At 46.6% G+C, this 15641-nt stretch overlaps 1 protein-coding gene across 8 annotated transcripts in view; it reads right to left on the bottom strand.

Moving 5' to 3' along the window:
• Positions 1–7837: 7837 nt before the first annotated feature.
• MBNL3 (muscleblind like splicing regulator 3) overlaps positions 7838–15641 on the bottom strand; it is a 92528-nt gene continuing 84724 nt past the window's right edge. For 5 of the 8 annotated variants that reach the window (XR_007904102.1, XM_051784727.1, XM_051784718.1 and 2 more), the window contains one exon: positions 8141–15531. The gene's annotated coding sequence lies outside the window, so the exon portion shown is untranslated. Of the gene's footprint in view, positions 15532–15641 lie in introns of all 8 variants that reach the window. The other 3 variants (XM_051784758.1, XM_051784746.1, XM_051784749.1) reach the window with 1 other exon arrangement.

Here is a 15641-nt window from a genome sequence, read left to right on the forward strand (position 1 = left end):
AAGTGTTATTCCGAATCGTTAATTCCTCGGCGGAAGCTCCGGCGCTGAGCTCATTAAAGCGTGCCGAGGCCCCGGGCGGGCGCTGCCAGGTTGTGCAGTGACCTGAGACCACAACACCCACTGCGTTGTCTCATCTCCAGCCCTGGGACGGGCGGTGTCACTGGGGCAGCCAAGCCCCTTGCCCTGGTGGCAGGACCTCGGTGCCTTGGGTGGGTGACACGGGGGCGTTTCTGCTGAAATATTTGTGCCTCTTTACAACACGGAGCATCACTTCTGCCTGGGATGGGATGTGCAAAACCTGGGTCCTGGCAGCACTCGTGGCACGTGGGACATACATTTCCCAGGAGGGCAATGCCACTGTCACCAAGTGCTGCAGGGTGGTACATCCTACTTGATTTAAAATCATGGAATATCATATGAGAATATCACAGGACATCTGCATGGCACGGCCCTGTTCCCCGTGCCGATGGCACTCACTTTCCCACCCATTGCTTTTCTCCAGACACAGCTGAGGATGTGTGTACGTGACAATGTCACCAGACAGTCTCTGTGCCAGGCACATGTCCCCATATGGCCGCTCCAATGAGGCCGGAGGCAGGTCATGGCTGAGATGCTTCTGGAGAAGATCACCCTGAGGCTGGAGGGGAAGGTTTTCCAGACCAGTGCAGTGGCAGAGCTGTGAGCAATGGCCAGCCAGGCAGAGCTTCTCCCTAGACCACATTTGCCAACAGCCAACAAACCGTCTGCAGAGCGGGAACACGGAGAGCTCATTATGAGACTCTTTATCAGCCTTCCTGTCAAGGGAGGCCGACGGTACAAAGCTGTGTGTCCGCCGTGCCAGAGCCTGTCAGCTCCCATGGAAAGGACACCTGGCCACTTGGAGGCAATCCAGGCACCAGCGAGGGTCTCCACAATATCCCAGAAAGCTGCAGCCTGGATAACATGTGGCATCCATCATTGTCATCCGAGGGAGTCAAACGAGCAGGCCTCAGAGGCTGGCTGCTCCATGAATCCAGCACGGGAATCAAGGGGTTAAAGCGCTTGGCCAGGGAAGGTCCTTGGAGGAGAAAAGCACCGGAACTGCTTAATTAGAGTATTCAAATCGGAGGGGGTTGCAAAGCGGTTAATTTCTCAACTTGAAAAAACAGAATTAATATTTGCCAGCCAGGATCAGCAGCAGTGGGAGCCGTCGACAGCCTCGCTGGGCTCCCTGTGCTGGGGAGGACTCCAGAGGTCTCTGCTGTAATTGCCTGTGGTCTTTAGTATTTCGTTCCGCAGTTTATGAACCTGCTCGAGTTCATTTTGTGGATAGAAGCTGGTGATCCAAACCCCAGCTGTATCTCTGCCTTCAGCAGTGAGGGGCTGTTTCCTGGTTTGGTATTGCAGTGCGACACTTTGGTGTTCCAAAGAATTTCCTAATTTGCACAGCCTGGAGAAGATCAAACCCGTGGCTGGTGAAAGCAAGTGTGGCCCTGCTGTGGCCAGACCTCCCTCCCAGCCTCCGGGACAGCAGCTGCCTCCTATCCCTGTCCCTGCACAGACAGACCAACCAACAGCTCTGCACAGACAGAGCCGCTGGTCACACCGAGGGCCCGCTGCCTCATGGCCATGGGCACTTTGGGGTCAGCAGCCCCTAAATGAGCCCAGCTATGCTAGTGCCAAGGAGAGGATGCTCCTGCCTCTGCCTTGTGCCACAGTAGACCTGGAGACAGCTCGTGTGGGGATGTGGACTTGGGATGCTGTGGGGAGAGTGCTGAGGATCATCCCTAGGCTAGTCCTTGTCCATGGGCTGGCAGATCTCCTTGCTCTGGCCCATCTGCCTCACGCCTCAGGCTTTTCTCATCCTCTGCTTTTTGCTTTTCTAATCTTTTCTCCAATTTTTAATCCCATGCCAAATTCTTTCCCATCCTCTTAAAATTCCTCAACACTCTTAATTCTTTTTTTTTTTCCTTAGCTTGGCTGTGTAATTGCGAAGCGTCTCGAATCCCTCTGTTTAGTCTTCATACCTTATGCCACCCCTGTTTCCAATCACTTAAACATGAGGTCTTTGCATATTATGCCTGCAGAGACAAATTTTTCACGTTCCCTAGAAAGAAAATCATTCTCCATTAGCCAGTGCCTCGTGGTGAATGAGAGGGTCACAGCAGCCAGCGGCTGAGGGTCCCGTCCTGCGCTGTGCCTTGAAGTGACACTGATGTCTGAGCCGAGCTGGGATTTTTTTCCCAGCAATAGCTTTGCTCTTCAATGGCCGTAAATCAAAGGCTTTGATGCCCTCCATCAGCACTGCACGGGGTGAGGGCTGGCACAGGGCCGGGCTGTGTGGCTCCACAGGGTTTCCTGTCACCCTCCTGCTGGGGAGGCAGCTGCCACCGCCCCTGGTGTCACCCACCAAGTCTCAGCACGATGCAGAGGGGAAGGAAAAAGCCACTTCCCCGTGCACAGAGATCTTGCGTCAGGAGCAGAGAAAATTGATCTCTGGCTGCTGAGCCTCTCTAGCACTTTGTGTTGCTGAAAGGAATAATCAAGCCCAGCCCTGGAGAAGGAAAAGATGGAAAGAAAATAAAAGCTTTCCCCATCTGATGATTTCTGTCTGGGGCTGGGGCCCTCCCTGGGGACCCCAGCAGTGCTTTTGGGAGAGATGCGCTGGGGCTGCTTTTGCTCCTGGAGTTGGTTCTGTAGCAGATCCACAACAATCCCAGAAAATGTTGTTTTTCCTGCTCACTCCACAGGTCTGGGGAGAAGGGGAAGAGGGAGGGCAGCTGCCAGAGGCCTGGGCTGAGCCCCCAGCCATGGGGCTGCCATGTGTACTCACACTGGGCTTGCCCAGGGACGTCGCTTGTCACGCTTCCTTTGTTCAACAGCCATGGTCTGGTGCAGAAGCCTGGCTTTCTCTGGGACTGGGCCCTTGCATGGCTGCAGGAGTCAGAGTTTGGAGACATAGAGCAAAGTACCCAAGTGCCACTCATGGGGCCAAGCAGGGAGAGAAAGCGCTCTAGGGCTCCTCACCTGCCCACAAGCCAAGGGCTGAGCTTTCCCCTCCACAAGAGCATGGGCCATTTGCCACAGCTACGACCAGCAGCAGCTCAAAATCTGGATCTAATACTCTGTTGTCTCAACAATTAAGAGATTAAAGGAAAAATCCACACTGAAAGGGGAGTCTGGATGCTCCTCCTGGCTCCCAGCAGCACACTCTGAGCTGGTCCAGCCCCTGCTTCAGCTACCTGCAGTCCAGGGGACACACATTTCAGCAGGCAGCCCCCTAGTCCCGTCCTTGCCAAGCTGTCCCACAGCAGTGGGCAGAGCTGTGGCAGTGCCAGGCACCTTTGAGCGGGGATATGGGGAGACCACTGCATCCCTACCCTGGTCCAGGGGAGCAGACCTGTTGCCTCAGCCCCAGGTGAGTGCTGCTGGAGGGATGCTCCATCATTTGGTGCCCTGTGGAAGATGCAGGTCGATGGGGCTGCAGGTGGGGGGAGGCAGAAGAGAAGGGAGGCAGCAGATCTCTCCCCTCTCCTGCCAGTGCTCTGCAGCCCTGCCCCAGGACCCGCCGGGCGGGCTGGCTGGCTGGCTGGCGGTGGGCGTTCGTGACTCATTATCCCTGATCGCCATCCCATGACACATTTACTGCCAGCAGGACGGGCCTCCTGCCAGCACAGCAGCCCTGGAGCCTTGTGGGAGGATGGCTGGGCTCTGCCAGCAGCTGTGCTGATGCAGATGGGCTGGGAGGTCGGCAGCTGCAGCCCCGGGATGCACAACCTGAGGTACCCCCCGGCTGGGTGGGTAATGGAGGCAGACTCGATCCGTCTGTCCCAAGGCTCAGGGTGTGAGCGCAGGGTAGTGCAGGGCAGGATACAGGCAGGGATGGGACCTGTTCAGGGCCAAGTGTGGCAGGTCACAGAGCCAACCCAGCGCCCTCACCTCCCACAGCACCCACTCTGCTCACCCCAGCGTCCTGGCTCACAGCACTGGGCCCACAATGACAAATGCCTTTAAAACCTTCTTTATTAAGTGAGAAATCTGACTCCACTCCCCGCGCCAAGCCCTAATACAGTGCAGACCTAAATACAGCACTAATGCGAAAGCTTAAAGGATTTCCCATAATTAAGCAAAGCTGGGAGAGGGGTGAGAGCCTGGCGGAGGGAGCTGCAGCCCACCTCTCTCCTCAGCGTGGGCCACCCTCTGACTGACCCCGTGGTCCTCTATGGTCCAAATCCGGCCATACACCCCACCCTTGGACCGTGTGGCATGGGAAATTAAAGTCTTCCAAGGCCTCATCCTGCCCAGCTCAGAGCCCCAAGTTGCCCTCGTTACCCTCACCAAAATCCCCTTGATTTATGCAATAGCACAAGTAACATCACCATGTGTGACCCCTGCGTCACCCGTCCTGCCAGCGCTGCTGGGGTTCTGCCTGTTCCAAACCTCGCTGCGGGTCACGGCAGGGCCAGGGAAGCAGGACTGGGCACTTCCAGCTCCCAAAGGAGCTCAGAGCAGGGAAACTGCTGAGCCAGCACCTGCTGCTCCTGCACACCCCGACATCATGGGGCAGGGGTGGCCACCAGCACCCTGCACCCCAGCAAACATACGGTCTTACCTTTGTATTCCCCCGCACACTGGTCTGAGAACAGTGATGGTTTATGGGAACATCCTGTGTCTCCTCACCGGCACAGCAGAGTGTGACACTCGGGCAGGCTCACCCCACAGGGTGAGCAGCCCAGTGCTTTGATTCAGGCATGTGTTTCTGTGGGGGAAAGCAAAACGCATTTTTTCTTCAACAACAGTTTTCCAGAAGCTTTGCAAAGTTCTCGGGAGCACCTCTGCTTTGGCACAGACACATGCACCCCAAAACACCCCCAGTGTCCCTTGACACCCCAGTATGATCACCAGGAGCTGTCCATCAGTGGGAGCCCTTCCAGGCATCCAGGTGCCACTGCACTGCAGGTCTAGGGGCAAAACTGAGGGCTGGAAGGACTGTGGGGTGAGTGGGGACACAGAGGGGACACAGCCACAAAACCCTCTGCCAGCTGCCAGGGGTGCACAGGACATGCAGGAGCTGGAGCAGAAGCACTGCCATGGAGATTGGCTGAATTACAGTGGTGTGAAGCATTAAAGCAGAAGCCACATCGATTACAGGCATAGGCTGTGTGCAGGCAGCGGCTGCAGAGGGTGGAAGGCAGCAGCTCCCTTGGGAAGGCGCTGATAACATTTACGAGCAAATAATTTACACGAATCACGAAGCAAAGCAGAAATACCTCTGTGGAACCCAGCTGCGGCTGCGAAGAGATAAATGGTGCAGCAGCATCCTACCGGGGTCTCCTGCCTCGCTTGGAGGATCCTCGTGGAGGCAGGTGCTGAGGGTGTCACAGTGCCGTCCCCTCGGGGCTGGATTTACACTTTCGGATCCAGGGGAAGGACAGTAGGAGCAGTGGGGCAGATGACAAAGCACAGGGCTGCTAAACAGATTGGCAGAGCCACCCTGAAAAAGGCAAAATGGGGAGGAAAGGCCAAAGAGATTTGCAGCAAACACCTTCCAGTGACCTGAGCCTGGCTGGGACCCCAACAGAGCTGGCTTGCTGGGCATCTGTTCGTCCAAGCCAATCTCCATGTACTTCAAGTTTTCCCTGTGACTCTGTGCAGGTCTCCCTGCCCACAGACACCTGAGAAGTCTCCCAGGCCATTCACAGGGATCCTATGTTGGCATGGACTGGGCACATCAGTCCATTGTCTGCAGTAACAGCCCAGAGCACAAGCAAGAGGGAAGGAAGGGGCTGTTCCTCACACTGCCAAGCACTCTGACGTGACCCCTCCCAGGGAGGGTGAATGGCTTCTTGTGTTGGAGAGGATATTTTAGATCCACAACTCATTGGGGATTAGCCAAACATTTCTCCATTCTTTAATTTCTCATAATAAATAGATCAAAGTGATCTATTTATCCATTACTAAGTCCACATTGAATAAAAACTGGCTTTGGACCACAGAGGCCCATCTGAATGTGGAGAAAGCCTTGAAAAATAGAATTTTTCCCTTGGTTCCCACTGAAGCTTCAACAGCCAGAACTAAATGGAGATTTTTTTATCAAATTTGGCTTTCCTGCACAAATAGGCCCCAATGAGGAGGAAGATAAATGGGCTAGGTGCTGTAAGATTTCCAAATAACACATGCTGTAAATACAGTACCATGAATAGTTTTCCTCAGATCCTTTAATCCAACTCCATGTATTACACAGTTTGCAGCAGCTCCTCCTGAAACTTCTGCAAATGGGCTCCAGGTAAAATCCCACATCCCTGGCCCAAGGATGCTGTTTGGCCTTGAAACACAATTTAAAATCTCTTGCTAATGGGCTACCCTCAAATTTCAGTGCTACTGTGGGACTCCCACCCCCAAACCTCCATGTGGGGGAGGCTTCTCCTGAGCAGAGCCAGTGTCTCCAAGCAGCCAAGGCTCAGCTTTTCCCACAGCTGCAAGGAAAGCAACACTTGCAAGCCCCCTGTAAGGAAAGTGAACCAGACCAAAGCTGGCAAAAAAACCTCACAAAAAACCATTCAGGAAGGATCTCATCCTTCCACAACACCCACTGCCTAGAAAAGTTTCAGTTCTACTTTTTTGTTTTGTTTTGTTTTAGAAACAATTCAGACATTTAACTGTGCCATCAGACAAGGCAGGAGTCATTTATAGAAGAAAGCTCTAAGTGGCCTTGACACACAAATGGAGTCAATTAACCTGCAAGGAGAAGTCAGGGGAACAGGCTGATGAGAAAGCAGCAGTTACGTAATTTGTCCTGGGCTCAGTCTGTCTGTTCTCAAAGTCAGCAGCTTGTCCTACTGAGGCTGAGGAGCAGCATCTGCCCAGCCTCCTCCAGCAGTGCCTCCTTGCTGCACTGCTCTTCCTTTGAGAGCTCTACTGGACCCACATCCCCTGAAACACTGATTTTCAAACTCCTAATCCCTCCCCAAACTCCCAAGAGCCAGATTTTTTAACTCCTTCAGGAAAACGGCCAATGATCCCCCCGCATGCTGCGCTTTCCTCCTTCGTGCTGGCACCAGACCCCTCTGGCAGCACCATGTGGGCTCACCCATCACCCCGGTGTCCCAGACCAACACTCAGATGTCACAGGAGGTCAGTTACTCCCATCCTCAGGGCCTTCCTGACGTTGTCCTCTGCCACCCTTGAGAAGAGGGACACTGCAGCCCAGCACAGCCACACACCCCAGCTTGGTGCCTCCAGCTTTAAGCCTCTACAGAGCAAGTGGTGATCTCAAGCCAGCTGAAGGGTAGAAGCCCCCTTTTACGCAATTCTATTGGCAAAAGGTAGCAACCCCCTTGAGCAGTTTTCTTACCTCTGAATCTATGCAACATTACAGAAAAGGACAAACAAGCTTGTCAAGAAGCAACTGTCTCTTGGAGCAGTCTAGGCCAAGCTCAGTTGTGGTTGCTCCAGACCATGGTGAGAGGCTCTCCCAGCCTGTGCCGGCTGGAGGCGCGAGCCCGGCCATGCGGCCCGGGATAAGCTGGACACTTGGAAGAGAGCTGGGGAATCCAGGCCGCTGCCAAAGGGAGGTTACTGTTGTGTTATTGCACTGGGACATTCAAAACGGTATCTGACACAAATGCTGAAAGAGAAAAATTAATACACACATCACTGTGCTACAAAAGCTGTAGGCCTTTGAATGGTGGTCGATTTATTCTTCATGGTTATCTTCAAACGCACAGCTCTGATCTCCTCTCTAATCACATCACAGACAGGGTCAGAAAGGAAGCATGGAAAAATACAAACCAAGTAGACCACATCACATGTGTCTCCAAAGGTCTAAGGCACGAGAGAAACCAAAAGGCAGCATCTGGAAAGTTTTACTTTTTATTTTTCTAAAATACAAATGTCTGTCTTGTGTTAGTAACTTTAATATGATAGGCCGAATGCATCCGGTAAAAAGGAGGCACTGGCTACAGAATTCAAAATACTGAAGGTATTTTCTGGAAAGAAATTTATTCTGTTGATCTACACTTTAGATACAACATTGAATCAAATTCATTAGTTATTATTTTTACATCAGAATCTTTGAAGTTTGGGACTAATAAACTGGAACTTGAAAAGTTTTTAAAGTAAACTCCTATTAATGTGTAGATATGGATCCATAAAAAACATAACCAAGAATTTTATACACTTTATTAAAAGATCAAAAAATAAACAATAACAATATAGAAGTAACATACTAAAATGAGTAGCATTATGCACATTTCTAAAGCACGTACAAGCACTACAGCAATATAATGTGGCAAAAAGAAAAATAAATTCAAAGCGTACACCCTGTTGGTAGCAGTTGAGGGAATGAACTATCGTGTTATGGAACTGAAATATTGCATTAACCTACGCCTGTCTGGATCCAATGATATTTTAATTTCTTACAATTCCACAGGGCTAAGTGTAATCATTTGTATATATTTTCTAAACTATACCATTAAATTGATATCTAATGTTTCCCTTACTTTGTTTTACCAGAAATGCCTATGAAAAGAAGAATGTGCTTCAAAGATCTACTTTACACAGTACAGTATAAATGTTTTTATATATTTAAATTAAAAATTAACAATTTAGGAGAACATTCTCTCTTTGATTTTAGTGATTGCCTAAAATACAATTCTCTATTTATAAAAAAAAATAGTGACCTGTTGTCAGGTGATATAATAAAGGGTGGGGAGTTGGTTCATTTTCATGATCTAAAATAAAAATATAATAAAACCAAAGCTAATCGGAAAGAAAAAAAAAAAAATCCCATAATCCAATCTAAGAATGGTCTTATCATCCCCTCATCTGCTAGGATACAAAAGCCATGGCAACAAAATCATTTGGCTTCCACCACTATCAAATAGCATCTGTGTACAGTAATAAAGAACTGGAACCTTGTAATTCGGTGTCAGGTAATTCTCTCTGTTGTGTGTCTGGAAAAATAACTTCATTTTATTTAAGAGTTGTGTTATTTTTGCATGTTTAAATATCTCCTTTGAGAGGCAGATAGAGTTATTTTTGATGATAGAGGATGTCAGTAAAGATCACTAGCAAAGATTTAAGCAGTGTTATCATGATCATGCTCATACCCCAACGAAGTCTGACCAGCTATGATTCATTTTGCATAGTGCAAAATATTTTTCTCTCACGATCCTAGAAATGAGAAAGAGCTTGATTACAGAAATTGATTACAGCAAAGGGAAGCCTTAATAACATGGGGGTAGAACTATCTGATTATTTTGTATTAAAATCTAGGTTATCACAACACCACAAAGAGAGGCAACATCCGATTTTTCCCTCTTTTAAAGACCCCGGGGCTGCACGATGTCACGACTCTGACTCAACAAACCACTCACCAACACAACCCCGTGGTGCAGTGAGGGTTGGCATCGCCAGGAGACAGGAACCTCCGAGGTGCCAGGAGTGCTGGCTGAAGAGTGGGTCTTGCACTTGGCAGTGACAGCTCAGCCACCAACCCTGGGGCGGGTGGGAAAGGGAGACAGTGACATCGGGTGCCACCATCCACTGGCTCTGCTCTGGAGGACTCAGTTCATTGCTTAAGTCAAAACCAGCCTCAGGACAAAACCAGCGACTTTTCTGTAGCAAAACTGGGACTTGCGTTTTGCCAAAAAATAAAAAAAAATTTAAAAAAATCCAACAAAAACCTGAACTTGTTCCAATCAAAAATAAATGGGTCAACAGAGGCGCTTCAGCTTCTTCAAAATCCCCTGGTACTGCAGAGCCCCGGCAGTACCAACACAAACAGGAGCACGAGGCTGCTCAGCAGGCTGGGCTGGGGGCCCACAGCTGGGGGTGGTAGCATCTCAAAGGGGCTTGTTAACCCCAGCCTGGAGCATCCAGTGGCCACACTGCCATCAGCCTCCACCTCCCTGTCCCAACACCACCCAGCAGCGCCATCGGCAGCACTGCTGTGTGCCTCTCAGAGGAACACCACGGCTGTTGTACAGCAGAGGGAACTGGCCCCAGACAATCCCAATCCATCCCTGTCCATCCACTGCTCACCAGTCCCTTCCATTTTGATACCTCGCACCAAAAGGTTAAAAAAGAGAAATCGGTAAGTTGTGACATCTCAAATTCCTGCTGGGATTTAAAACACTCGCCACAATGACAGTCACCTCCCACAGACAAACAGTTCCAGCAAGAAATAGGATTAGGTGCTAGGAAAAATGTGTGTGTGCTGCCATGGACCTAGAGGTCCTAATAGGATTCACCGAGAACACAACCTATCAGAAACATGACCTGGGGTGTGTTTGAAAATGTAGGCTGATTAAAAAAAGTAATTTGAATCTTTGCTAGTGACCTTACTAATTAATTCCACACTGTTTCCCATTCTCTGTGCTGCAGGTTGGAGCTGACCTGTTATCAGTCTGCTGTATAATAAGCTATGGCAAACTACAAAGCTTTTACAACAGCAAAGCAACATCATGCTTTCAGATAAGTTTTATAGCAAAAAACTCCTCCTTTTCAAAGCCTTAGTAATACCTATCTCTTTTACAAACTTTTCCTGTATTATTACAGACTTTTTATATTCAAAATAAGTTCCAAGGATTTCTTTCGTGGACTATGTACATAAGTGCAAAAAAGGTGTGTCTCACACATTCGTACACTAACTGAATCAGTTTAACTGCAGCATATTTGTATCTTCAACACTGTTACGGGGTCATTCCACAATATTTTTTTTCTTATGTACAGTTTTTGCTAATATAAATTAGTATTAAAATAGTTATATGTGTAATTATTTAGCCCTGATCATAACGTAATCATGTGACTGCTCAATTTCTGGAGAAAAAGAAAATTGCAGGCAAAGCTACAGTACTGAAACGGATTAATTCTGAATTTCCACTGTGTGAATGAATGTGAAATGAAAGCAAGACCGGTCACTACGTTGTAAATACAGGCTGCCATGTTTCCGAAGTGAAAATACTGTGGAATAACCCTTGCCACACAACAATTTCTACAAGCTATAAAACCTGACTCTAAATCCATGTGTTGTAAACTTCTTGACTGAAAAAGTGACCTTAAAGACACAAATTCAGCGTTCACATGGGACTTTGGGATTTTAAAAATATTCAATCATATCTTTATCTGACAGTATCGAACTGTACCTTTAACAAGCTCATACTGTTACACATCACTTTTAATTTACATGTGAAAATTTCACAAATAATGTATACAAAGGTAGCCATGTTGTAGTTTTGTTGCCATAGCAACAACAACTTAATATAATTAGTTAACAATGAATCTATCATTGTAGGAGTTACATACAAAGTTAATTTTGTTCTTAAACTGTAAACTATACAAACTAGTTATGGACTGTATTCTATACCTTACCATGCTTCAGTGTTGGTTTAGAATATAACTAAATGGGCTGAATACATGTATTAAAAATTTTAAACTTTCTCTAACTCTCCTTCAAAATTAAATTCATTAGTTACTAAAGATATCAAAAAAAGCAATAATGAAAACCTTAAAAACTAATGATAGAGAAATGAAAATATATGACATGAATTAATGTGTTGTAGCCTAGTAACAATGTGTTGTAGCTCTATTTACATTTGGATTAGGCTATCAACTATTTTTTTTTTTAAAGTTATTACAGTCTTTAACATACAGTATATACTCTAAGGCCTTCAACAGGCACATGGTAAAATCAGGTCAATATCAAACTAAATCCATTCAACAGGAATGGGAAATTAGATTTTCCTCATAAATTTCACCTTTTTCAATTTTCATGTCTGTGAAATGTACAAGGGATAAACAAAACGAGGACTCCAGTTTCTCAATCGTTGTGTACCCGCGTGTCCTAGAGCTACTCTACCGCGCCAGCCACGGCCCGCGGGGCGGAGGGGACATCTCGACATCCCGCCGGCACACGCGTCTCCTCCTCCGGCCACTGCGCCCACGACACACACCCATCTCCAGCGCCGCCTCCGCGGGGGTCCCGGCTCCGGCGGGATGTCCACCGGCACACGCGCCGGGAGGACCCACCCCGGGAACCCGGAATACCTGCGGTCGGCGGCCAGCCCGGCCGTGCTGCCCTTCAGGAACACTCCGAGCACGGTGCGGGACAGCGAGGAAGGATGGCAGGGAGGGGAAGCGCGTCGGAGTGCTCGGGAAGGGGGCCCGCGCGGGCTGGCCAAGGGAGGTAATGGTTTCTAGAACATTGCGATGCAAAAATACACAGTCAAAAATCATCAGCTAGAAATTTCCAACTAAAAAACACGGCTGATTGTGAAATCATGTTCCAAATTACTAAAAACACTGTATTTAACAAAAATAATCTTAATAGTTTTATGAATCCATTTTATTTTAAATCCCTCTTTTATTGTCTGCTTATGTTACAGTTTAGTAGTAGTACTTTTTATTGAAACTACTAACAACCTTTTCTCGTGAAAATGATCAATCTCAGCTTTCATTTTCCCTCTGCATGACCCGTTTTATCCAAGTTTCAGCATTTCTTGCATATTGTTTGCATAAGGCTGAGAGAAATGGACAAAGAGAAATAACTTTGGATAAATAAAAAATATAGGTTCATGGAAAGTGGGAAGCTTATAAAAATGTCACTAAAATTATATCGATTTAAACAAACTTACATACATCTCTTGTCAAATAAAGGATGATATTCATGCTTTTATGACATTTGTTTAGAGTCACTAACTAGCTCTGTGACTTTGTAATAGTCTATTTAGGAAATTTATAGTCTGGCGACTGTTTTTTTTTTCTTTTCTTTCTTGAACAAAGAAAATTAGAGCAAGTCATTGCACAACTAGTTTAAATAGTGCTACCTCAAAATGGCATTTTTGCCGAGATTGTTTTGAATTTGGTGAAGTTTAGTGCTTCAAGCTTTTCTTTCCTTAAACTCATTTACAAATTAACACTAAATTTGCCAGCAATATAAAAACTGTTGTGGCACCTAATATAACTACCCTGAACATCCCTCATTGGACCTCTTTAATAAAAAATAATCCTTAAACGCGCTTTTTTTTCAGTGCTTTAAATGTGACATGAAAACAGCTGTATTCTAGGTTTACATTCTATGCACATCTATGCCAGATGTTTAAGTCGATAAATAAAACAGGAGGTTACATCAAAGTGTCAAGATATACAAAAATCCATTTAGCACTGAAAAAATTTCAACCTCCTTGAACTCATAAAGCCATACAAGCTTGAATGCATCCTTTCTGGCTTAAGAAGATCAGCTCTGTTCTTTGTTGAGGCACTGGCACAGGTTGTGCAAAACCCATTTTTGATACACAAATAATTTCAAACAGGAAGTACTCAAATCCACTTTTTCCACTAACAATGTTATGGTTTTGGGAAACAGAAACTCAGTGGTGAAAAGAACAGGTATGTGGTTGCCAATACAAATGAGAGTCATTGATTTCAGGCTGCTGCTTGTGAGCGCAGATGGCTGGGGAACATCTACAGACACAAGCGACTGTCAAAACAATGGGTCCAAAAGGAGGTCTTGGGGGCATGTTTTTCCCCCCCCCTCTCTCAGGGTTTGGTTCAAAGTCTGCTGAAGTGAACAGAGAGATTCCTTCTGGCTCAAGGCCTTTCGGAGCTGGGCTCTTCAAAGGTTCATGTTATGAATGAGTCTCCACGGGCAGATGGTCAGAGCCTGCTCTGGGGCACACAGGGTGCACCCTAAATGGCCCTCTATCACTTGTGGCCCATGGAGATACATATCTAGCAAACTATCTGAGCTCACACTGGAGAAGATGGGGCAAGGAAAACCTCTAATCAGGACAAAGAATTTGAAAAAGAGGAGAAAATGTGGTTGACAGAATTTGGCACTCTACAGGATCACTGTGAGCTCAGGGTCAGCCGCCCTCCAAACACTGGGAGTTGGCCTCTTGCTTGGTTTCAATGACAATTCTCTTTCTCCTTGCATGGAGTTTGTGGATTTACAGCAGCAAATCCATTTCTTCCATAATGCCAATGATACTGTAGAGCTATGACAGGGATGAATTTGGTGGTATCCTCAACCAAAATGCATTCTGCAGCCAGATTGTTCAGCAACGCAGCATAACGACAGGCTGGGCCGTCCAGGGTGCATGGGCTGAAATGGTTTAATTCGTGCGTATGAAAAGGAGGTATTGAGAACTAGCCCTTGTTGTGCAGCAAACATTGCTCTTGATCAAGTAGAAGGTGCCAAAATACATCCACTGACCTACAGGAGCTCCATTAAGACAAATGTTTATCTACGGCAGAAAGCTTATGCTGAGCTTTTTCCTGCTTTGTTACTGCTGTGTTTGCTTTAAAGGGCCAGAGATCACGGAGGAAAAATATCACCCACTTATGGAAAATGGTGATTAAATAAATGGTGCATGCTGACAAAATCTGAAGAAGAGACACAGGAGATTTCAGGCCGAAATGTTTCAGCACGCTTGGTGGAGACAAGCCCCAGGGCTTGGTACTGCCCAGCCTGGGCTGAGCCGTGGCTCTGGGCCCACTCCAGCTAAAGGATGGCATCTGCTCCTCTCCAACGCAATGAGGTTTTGCCCAACTGAAGCTGTCTCACATCACCACCTTTTTTCTGTTGTTTGTTTTGACTGCACCATGAGAACAGCGAGAGAGATTGTGCGCCGTGTTCAGCTGAGAATGCACTTCAATGGACAACAGAGCTGCAGAAATCCCTTGATGCTTTCCCCTGTCTGAGCAAATTGTTCCTGTCCCCTTACTGAGCCTGGGGTTTTGTGGTGTATTTTTTTTTTTCCAAAAGTTTCCAGAATCAGCTCACTGTACTGAAAGGAATACCCTGAGCTGGACTAAAATGACAGCTGTCCTTTCATATCACTTGTACTAAAAATTTGGAGACTATTTGAAGGCAAATTTTAAATGATAAAAGGAACATTTAACACAAGCAACTTTAGCTGACATTAACAGCAAAATCCAGCAAAGGGCAGAACATTCCTGTGTCATGTTTTTCAAGCACATAATTCCTGTTTCCCACAATAACATTTTTAGTAAAAAACAAACAAAACCCCATAAAACCTACAGTATATGAAAACTTAAGACATAACAATAATGAAAAAATGGTATTGAGTATACTTGATAATGATGTACACTTTAAAACAAATCAATAGACTATGATGTAAACAAAACAGTAAGATAACACTTTAAAAACAAGACAAACATTTATCCATCGATAGTATACAGTAAACCAACAGTCCGCTGTGCAGATGCACTTATCAGGATGGTAGTCATAAAATGATTAAGTGTGTTAAAGTAATGTGTTATAAAAGTCTATTATAATTTCCTACTTGTATATCTCATATAACAGAGCGCTGTTTGTTAATTGTTTCTATAGTGCTTTTTTTTTTCTTTTTTTTTGACATTCCCATTGATCAGTTTTTGGTTAACATGTAGGCTGCAACAGGCTTACTGTAGAGGTGGTAGAGAACGATAGAGGGAGGAGGGGATATATACAGAAAGGCCATGCGCAGCTTCCCACCAAGAAGTCCTGGTGCTCCATAATTTTACTGTTCAGAATTTCAACATGGTCTGCTGCAGGGAAAAGAAAAAAACAACAACAACAAAGAAAGAGTGAGAAGTCAATACATCTATATTTTAAGTGTCACTCTAAGAAGATACATTTACATCCTCACTGCATTGCC

This window comes from Manacus candei, unplaced genomic scaffold, assembly GCF_025592945.1.
Source record: "Manacus candei isolate 608988 ecotype Guabito, Panama unplaced genomic scaffold, ASM2559294v1 h1tg000003l, whole genome shotgun sequence".
NCBI lineage: Eukaryota > Metazoa > Chordata > Aves > Passeriformes > Pipridae > Manacus > Manacus candei.